The sequence below is a fragment of the Schistocerca piceifrons genome, chromosome 5 (genome assembly GCF_021461385.2).
Source record: "Schistocerca piceifrons isolate TAMUIC-IGC-003096 chromosome 5, iqSchPice1.1, whole genome shotgun sequence".
NCBI lineage: Eukaryota > Metazoa > Arthropoda > Insecta > Orthoptera > Acrididae > Schistocerca > Schistocerca piceifrons.
The window spans coordinates 347,497,481-347,506,253 of NC_060142.1; the positions used below are offsets into that span (position 1 = coordinate 347,497,481).

The 8,773-nt window shown below is 43.5% G+C and overlaps 1 pseudogene; it reads right to left on the reverse strand.

The window, feature by feature from the left end:
• Window positions 1-8,398: 8,398 nt before the first annotated feature.
• LOC124799485 lies at window positions 8,399-8,516 on the reverse strand (annotated as a pseudogene).
• Window positions 8,517-8,773: the final 257 nt, after the last annotated feature.

The window sequence follows — 8,773 nt, forward strand, 5'->3', positions numbered from 1 at the left end:
TATACAGTGGAAGACAGATTGTCAGTTTCATAAGTTGAATACAAAAGGATGATTTGTTGATTAATTAGAATATAGATACAGGTGAATGGAAACTGAATATATTCACACGAATATATAAAACGGATTGGCACTTGCATAAGTTAAAGATAGATTAGTAAAGTGAGTAGTGGATGATGACTGCCAGTGATAAGGGTATCATAAGAACGTAGCATTCTTGTTAGTGCATAGGAGGCTGATTATGGGGATGGATGTTTGGAAGAGGGACTTGGGAAGAATGAAGAGGGATGCGGTTCCGAACCACGACTTAGGAAGTGGGTGGAGAGGAGTGGGGGGGAAGGAACCCCGACAAGCGGAGAGCAGATACGATCTCCTAAATCTGGTTTGAAGGGTGTGATATATCAGGACGAATTTCACGTTTGGTTAATGGAAAGCGACTCAAGTTTGTTTGGAAGAGGATGTGGAGGTGGCGTGTTGGAGTAATGTACTAGTAGAGACGCGGCAGAGTACCAGGGCAATGAGCAGTGAGCGGGGAAGCTAAGGGGCCGGGGGAGGGGTGTGAATAGTTAGTGTCGAGTTTACGGGTAACGTAGGATAGGATATTCTGAGGTGTTCAAGATGCGAGAGTAGGATGGGGAATTTTATAAGTTGCTAGAGGATGTGGGTGGGGTATGGTAACGGTATCCGGAAGGTTATCCGGAAGCCAGGGCGTCCGTGGATCTGCAGCACGTGATAAAAGAAGGGAGGAGCGGAAGCCCAGGCCACATCTGCATAGCAGAGGATGGGTCAGATCAGAGATTTATAGGTGGGGGGGGATCGTGGAAGTGTGCAGTCCCCATGTTCGGCGGATTTGTAGTTTTAGTCAGTTGATTTACTAACCATTTTGTTGAATGGTTAGTAAACTGGGCTTCCAAATCAGTCGGTGATCAACTGTTAGTCCGATGTACTTTAGTGTGTTATTTAGCTGGATTGGACGGTCGTAAATGGTAAGGTCGTGGGGGCGGAAGCTGCTGGTGGTTTGGTCTATAATTATTGCCTGGATTTTGGTAGGTTTGATTTTAAAGAGACACTGGTTGCACCAGAAGGTGAACCGATTTAGATGGAACTGAAGGGTCGTTGGGATTTCTGGAGGGCAGAGTAAAGAGCGAGGAAGGTGGTGTCATCGGCATACTGAAGGAGATGATCAGGAGGAGTGGGCTTTGGCATATCGGTGGTGTAGAGGAGAGGAGAGAAGACAGATCCTTGGCGCACACCTCAAGTGTAATGGCAAATACCGGAGTTGTTGATGATATAAGATTGGCGGTTGGAGAGAAAGGATACGACGAGGTGGATATAATTTATGGGATGTGCGTAAGTCTGGAGCTTAGAAAGGAGGCGGGAATGCCATACACGGTCATATACTTTTTCGAGATCATCGAACACAAAAAGGAAGTATTTGCTATTGGGATAGGAGACGAGTAAGGTACAGGAGTTGGCCATCGGAATACTGCAAAAGATAAGTTTGCATCTCAATGTAGATAACGGCGTTCAAGCCATGAGTACGGTAGTGATTTCCAGAAATGTATTCCTCTTATTTTTGTACCCTAAGAGATTCCGGACACTGACAACCTATGACGGGCAACCATTTGTAACTCTACGGAACACTTGCGGGCCCAGTGCACTTGCCGTAAATTAACATTGCTGACTCTGAAGACTAGGCTAGTGGGAGCGCTGCTGCCGTTTTGCGTCCTCCTGCTGTCGAATAGTGAACCACTTGATACAAAATTGTTAAGGCTTTCACACGGAATACAAATCGGTTAATCAAGGCGTCTTCTCTCCCGGCGGACATACAGAGGAACCTGCGCAACACAGAAGCTCTACCACCTCGGCTCTATAGATTACCTAAGAGCCAAAAGAATAACGTTCCACTAATACCGACTGTTAGCGGTCCTGGCTCACCGACCTATAAACTGGCAAAATACTTGGCCTCTCTGCTCTAGCCGCACTTGGGAAAGACTGACACATACATAAAGGACTCAGGACATTTCATTGAAAACTTGCACCAAACGACATCCTTGTCAGCTTTGATATTGTTTCTTTGTTTACGAAAGTGCCTAGTAAACCTAACGTGTGGTACAGATACATCGATGATACTTTCGTTGTGTGGAGCCATGGTGATGAACAGGTCGGTGACTGCCTAAGACACTTGAACAGCCTTCATGCCGACATAAAATTAGACCATGGAAGTAGAAAAGGACAAGAAACTACCATTCCTAGATGTGCCGGTCACAACGAATGGCGAAAACCCGGGACACAGCGTGTATCGAAACCGACACACACGGACCGATTCCTGCACAATCTATCAAAGCACCACCCTACCCATAAAAGAGGCATTATTAATACGCTCTTAACGCGATCAGCACGAATATGTGAGCTGCAGCACCTCAGACGCGAAATGCAACACCTGGATAGTGTTCTGAAGAGCAATGGGTACTCCACAAGTTACATTAGAAGTGTAACTGAGCCAAGCACTCGGCGAAGCGACAAATCAGAAAAAGAAATGTCGGATACGGCCTTTCTGCCACACATTCCCAGAGTGACGGACAGAAACGGCCGTATAATGCGCAAACAAGGCGTAAAGACGATTTTCAAACCGACAAAGAAGATCAATCAGTGTCTTCTATCGGCAAAGGAGAAAAGGGACCCTCTTGCAATGTCGGGAATATACCGCATACCATGCGCATGCTGAAAAGTTTATGTCGGAATGACTGGACGATAAATCTACATCAGGATCAAAGAACATTAGCGACATTGCAAGTTGTGGCAGGTGGAAAAATCGGCCATGGCAGAGCACGCACTGTAAGTTCTGGCTGTAGAGAAGCACCATCACACCCGCTTGTTCAGAGAGGCTATAGAAATACAAAAACACGGGAATAACTTCAGTAAGAAAGAAGGAAGCCTTAAGGTAAACGGATCCTGGCTTCCCGTGCTGCAGCGAACGACCGTCGCAGGTAGCAAGAGGAGAACCGCACCGGAAATCACCGCGGAGAAGCCCTCGGACGTTGGCGCGCCAGGTACATATAGTCTGCGGCCGCGAGCTCTTCTCCAGATCACCAACAGCAATGGAGGGTGAAGCTTTGACAATGCCAGCCACTCGTGCTGGTGAAACGTTAGTAAAACCATCGAAGCGATTCGCTAAAATGCAGTAATGCACAGACATGTGTGGGTCCAAGGGTTACCACTTCTTGAAATGCTCACTGCCAGTTAAAAAGCGCCTTTCTCGGAATGACGAAGTTAAGCTAGGTGAGCAAAAGCTGTGTTTGTTCGGTTTGAGGAGATCAAACGAAGAACATGTCTAGCGACACTGTCTCTGGCAGGCTACTTGAATTTGCCTGCAATCACCCTTATAAACTTTTGAAACTGTTTCTGAGCTTATTACCAAAATCACAAACTGAGACACTGGGCTTATTAATGTTTCCGATTACTGCCTACTAATGTTGCATTAATTTGCACCGTCAGACGGTATATCGTGGCAGATGACACTGGAAGCTAAATGTAAATCTTCTCAACGATCAAGAACTTTATGAGACCATACCGCGGAAATGGCAACAGATCCTTCACCGCAAGGACTGATATACCACCACTAGTTCTATTACGCAAAACTACAATTTTGATTTACTATTACCAACTACTCAAGACAAAAATATTTCTGGCAAAAACAGGTAGTGTAATTTTATCATCAGTGTCTTCGAGAATTGTATCAAAGTGTAAACATCCTTAATGCTGGCATCTACTGCAAAATCAAAAAATACAAAGCCAAAATTACGAATATTAGACGACACCACTCGGAAGACATCATTATTAGATCCAAACCGAAAGACACGACCGTAGATGAAACTGTGTCCCTCTGCAAATGATCGACAAAGTCTATGACGAATCCGGACAACTGTTACATTACACGAAATAATGCCTCACGCACACATCTACTTCCGTGATATTTTACTGAAGGTAGGAAATAACCTCACACTGGAAGGCATAATCTTTCTTCAAGAATTCCTTGTGGACAACGAAACCAAACACCAGCTTCCAAGGCACAGAAAGGAAAATTTCCGGCTTCCTACGGGGTTTCCGCTGACTTTTTCAACATTTTTGACAAATTATTACTACTGCAATTGGCAAATGACATATGGCATGTTGACCACATACGCAAGGAACCAAAAGAAAGAATTATAGTTGTAGCATCCAATGAGGAACACTTCAAGAGGATGGAGCAGTTGAGGTCTATCACACTCCTCAATGCTGAGTTCAAAATACCAACGCTAGGGGTCAAACTGTGGATGGAATATCTTTTCGGTAAAAGCCTTGGGATGTACCGGCACTGGGCAAACCTGGGCGAAGCGTTATAGCGCCAGCATTTACGCTGAGCTGTTATCAGCACAGCTGCGGAAAGTAAATTCAGGGGTGGCTTACTATTCACCTACTTTGAAGAAAACTTTGTGTTGGTCAGTCAGTGAGACAAGGGTGTCCGCTGTCAGTGGTGATGTCTGCTATCGACGTCGAACGGTTAGTAGTTAACATAGCATCACATATACACTACTTAAAGTCCATGACATCAAAATGTCTTGCGTGACGTATGCAGACGACATCTGTGGAACTGTCTCACCGCCTGAACACCACACGAAGTCGGCGCATATTCTCAGAAATATCACAACAGCGAGAGGTGCCAAAACTACACGGCTCTCTTAAACATCGGAAAAGCTACCAACGGTACTCACTACATTGACGGTGTAAAACTGGCACATCGCATACATCACTTGGTCTCTGTCTTAATGCAGTTCCAGCTCAGATGATAACCTACAACTGGAGATAAAAACTAAAATTCAGTCCGGAACCACGCGGCTACTACGGTCGCAGGTTCGAATCCTGCCTCGGGCATGGATGTGTGTCGTGTCCTTAGGTTAGTTAGGTTTATGCAGTTCTAAGTCTAGGGGGCTGATGACCTCAGATGTTACGTCCCATAGTTAGAGCCATTTGAACCTTAAAAACTAAATAAGACACGTTTTGAAAATTAACTCTAACAGCGAAGTAGACGTAATTAAAACAGTGAAGGCGACAGACGCATCAATACTAAGTAGACTATGGTACAAGGCTTATGCTGGACCCACTGGCCCACAACATCCAACGAGTCTTTTGTGGTTTTTATCGAGTGGCAATGTGTTTAAAGTACAATTCGACACGCTGTATCAACCATTTGCAAAAGGAGGTCTTAATTCTGTGAACGTGAGACATAAGCCCAGAACACTTTTAATTAAAAGCATAAAGAAAGAGGTAAGGAAGCAAAATCAGGGCCTAATCAAAAATGTAGTAGTCGAACAGACGCCAGAAAGTAACACGCCAGCGATCATTTAATTAAAAGCATAAAGAAAGAGGTAAGGAAGCCAAAGCAGGGCCTAATCAAAAATGTACTAGTCGAACACACGCCATAAAGTAACACGCCAGCGATAGACCGAGCTAGGATTTCTAATTCCACGCTTTATTATCATCGTCACACCTTCCCGATCTCAGAGATATGTCGTATGATTTTTTTCTCGCTCCTAACTGATTTTTGGAACAACTGCTAGTGTCTCAATACTGTGTTGCACTCTCTTACCTAATAGCCGTCTTAGTGAACAGTTGGAATTAAATGTGGTGTCTTACGATGTTATTTTAAATAAGCTGAATTAAACTAATATGAATATTTACTTAATTCGTCTGTTATTTAATTTACTCTTTGCCCTTATCTAATGATGTTTACCAGCAAATTTTCGTTGTTGGCCGATTTGTGATCCAATGGATCGGCCGCCATTGCCGCAGTCTTAAATGTTCGTAGCACGTTCCAGAAAACAGACCTGTCTATATTCAGTTGCTTGATAACGAGACCCGTTGACGGTTTATGAGCGTCATTTTATTGCAAAGTTAATGCTGAGGCACAAAACTGATTAATCATCTTTGCATGATCACACTTCACCTTGTTAAAAATGGGCCTACAACAAAGGCTTCTCCGATTTTCGTCGTTCATGTCATCATTACAATCGCCCTTTCTCTCTTTTATCTTTTATATCCACTACAGCCACTGTTAACAAGTTACTAAACAGGAAGACATTGTATATCAGCACATCAGGCAGTATAATCATGAGTTTAGTTAAATGATATCAAAGTGGATAAACCAGAATTTCCTACCAATAGAGACGTTTACAATATCCTGACACCAACAGCCCACTACAAACGAATCGAACAATAATATTCTCCACTGAAATGAACGTCATCCCGATAAACGTACACGTCGGACATTAAATCCAAATCACACCATCTTCCACGACAAATTTCCTACCAATGAAAAATTCCACAAAATACACAACCAGACTGACGAATGTGTTATGTCTATATATGGAAATGTCGATACATTATTGGAACGATGTAGTTTGGATCTGTGCAATTTTCTCAGTCAGTGATTGTCACTGCAGGAAATCCCTGCAAATGTAGATAAACTGAAACGACCAGAAAGACCAAGACACCCGTGAACAACAAACAACGGTGGAATCTGGGTGCCTGTTGGTTGGTTGGTTGGTTGGTTTGGGGAAGGAGACCAGACAGCGTGGTCATCGGTCTCATCGGATTAGGGAAGGATGGGGAAGGAAGTCGGCCGTGCCCTTTCAGAGGAACCATCCCGGCATGTGCCTGGAGAGATTTAGGGAAATCACGGAAAACCTAAATCAGGATGGCCGGACGCGGGATTGAACCGTCGTCCTCCCGAATGCGAGTCCAGTGTCTAACCACTGCGCCACCTCGCTCGGTTCTGGGTGCCTGTGGATACTGCAACATACATAAAATATCACCAAGCAACATTTTACTGCGACCATTTATCATGTATTGGAAACGAAAGCCGGAAAACCATAGCATACGCAAAATATACGGAAACCTTTGGGAACATGATAAAAATAATGACCACGACATAAATACAAGAAGATGTTGAAGAAGAAGATGATGATGATGGCTATAAACTGCTGGTAGTGCTGATGCTGTAGCTTTAGCCTATAAAGAAATGTTAATTACTGTGAAAAGTGAAAAATACTGTGAAAAAAGCTGAAACTTTTTTAATGTGCTGAATAAGGAAGGCATTTTCTGTGTGTGCTACTTGATGTGAATACGTCTGTTACATGTTGGAAAATTGTACAGTTACTATTAATCGATTATTTTTGAAAAATCAAGTGGGAAAAAAACGTAAATAAAGTATTATGGCTGTGTTCAACCGCTCATACCTCTCTTACATTGGTTTCATAACATGTCTTTGCACCATAGAGATATCTCTACGATTACGCTGATGAGTTTTAATCACAGCAGCTTCCCTGCTCATCTGTATCACTTAAAACTAAGAAATTTTATACATTTGCGATTCTATCAATTTATATGTTTGGGACAGTAATCACCTAACCTTCGCTTGTTCTAAGTTCCAGGGACGTAGAGAACAATATTCCTCTCATAAATAGTTTGGGGTACCTTTCTTTATAAGCGTTTACGAGTTACTTCTTAGATGTTTCATAATATTTACTGCAGTTAGCAATTTAGAAATTTGACCACGGAATACAGGGAAGATGCATTAACCATCTTAACTAAAAAATTCTACGTAGCGGACAATCCTTGAGTTGTTTCTGCGAGAAAGAAGCTATGCGCTCAGTGGCGAGCAGCGCTTCTCTTTCAGCTTTGCTAATAAGCAGTTAATGAAATGTAATTGGACACTCTGGTCTTAGCTCTCTGATTGGGTAGATATTTATTGAGTATTTGTCCGAAGCTGGTTTAAAATATTGTTGAAAGTCAACCATTTTGTACAATATGGAGTTCTACAAGTTTCATGATTTGATAAAATTGTTATAAGTTCGATACGAACGATAATTGTGGTTGTTTCTGAATAATATATTCATTCTCAATAGGTAGTAACTACAATTTCTTTATTTTAAGTATTACAGCATATGTGAATCCCGACGTGCTGCACGTCGTAGTAGACGTTTGGACGGACGGGCTTTGACAGCAGCCCTGGTGCCTGCGCACGGTCCGAACTTTTCAGGAAGAATTTTTACTCATCGCAAAAGCGTTTTCCTCCTTTTGAGGTTATTCTAGGACGGATAATGCTTACCACACTCCATTGTAGAATCGTATCATTGCTGGGACAACTCCCGAACGGTCTATTGACTCTCCTCCCGCACAGGCCACGGAGGCCCAAAGGTACCGACCGGCCGCCGTGTCATCCTCAGCCTACAGGCGTCACTGGATGCGGATATGGAAGGGCGTGTGGTCAGCAGACCGCTCTCCCGGCCGTATGTCAGTTTCCGAGACCGGAGCCGCTACTTCTCAATCGAGTAGCTCCTCAGTTTGCCTCACAAGGGCTTGATAACAGCGCTCGGCAGACCGGATGGTCACCCATCCAAGTGCTAGCCCAGCCCGACAGCGCTTAACTTCGGTGATCTGACGGGAACCGGTGTTACCACTGCGGCAAGGCCGTTGGCGAACGGTCTGTTACGAGCAGTCTATTTCAATTCTGAGATGTAGACTATGACGAACTCAGCAGCGAGACATTGGGTAGCAGAGGAGTAGATTCGCCGAGCTGCAGAAATCCAATGCCAGAAAGGAGGGTCACTTAATGAGAGCACTATTACATTGTAATATAGTTAGGACATAACATCAAACAAATTTAAAAAATTTTTTGGTGGTAATAAATCTCAAAGAAGAGTGACTTTACAAGCCTGTTTGTAATCATTTTTTG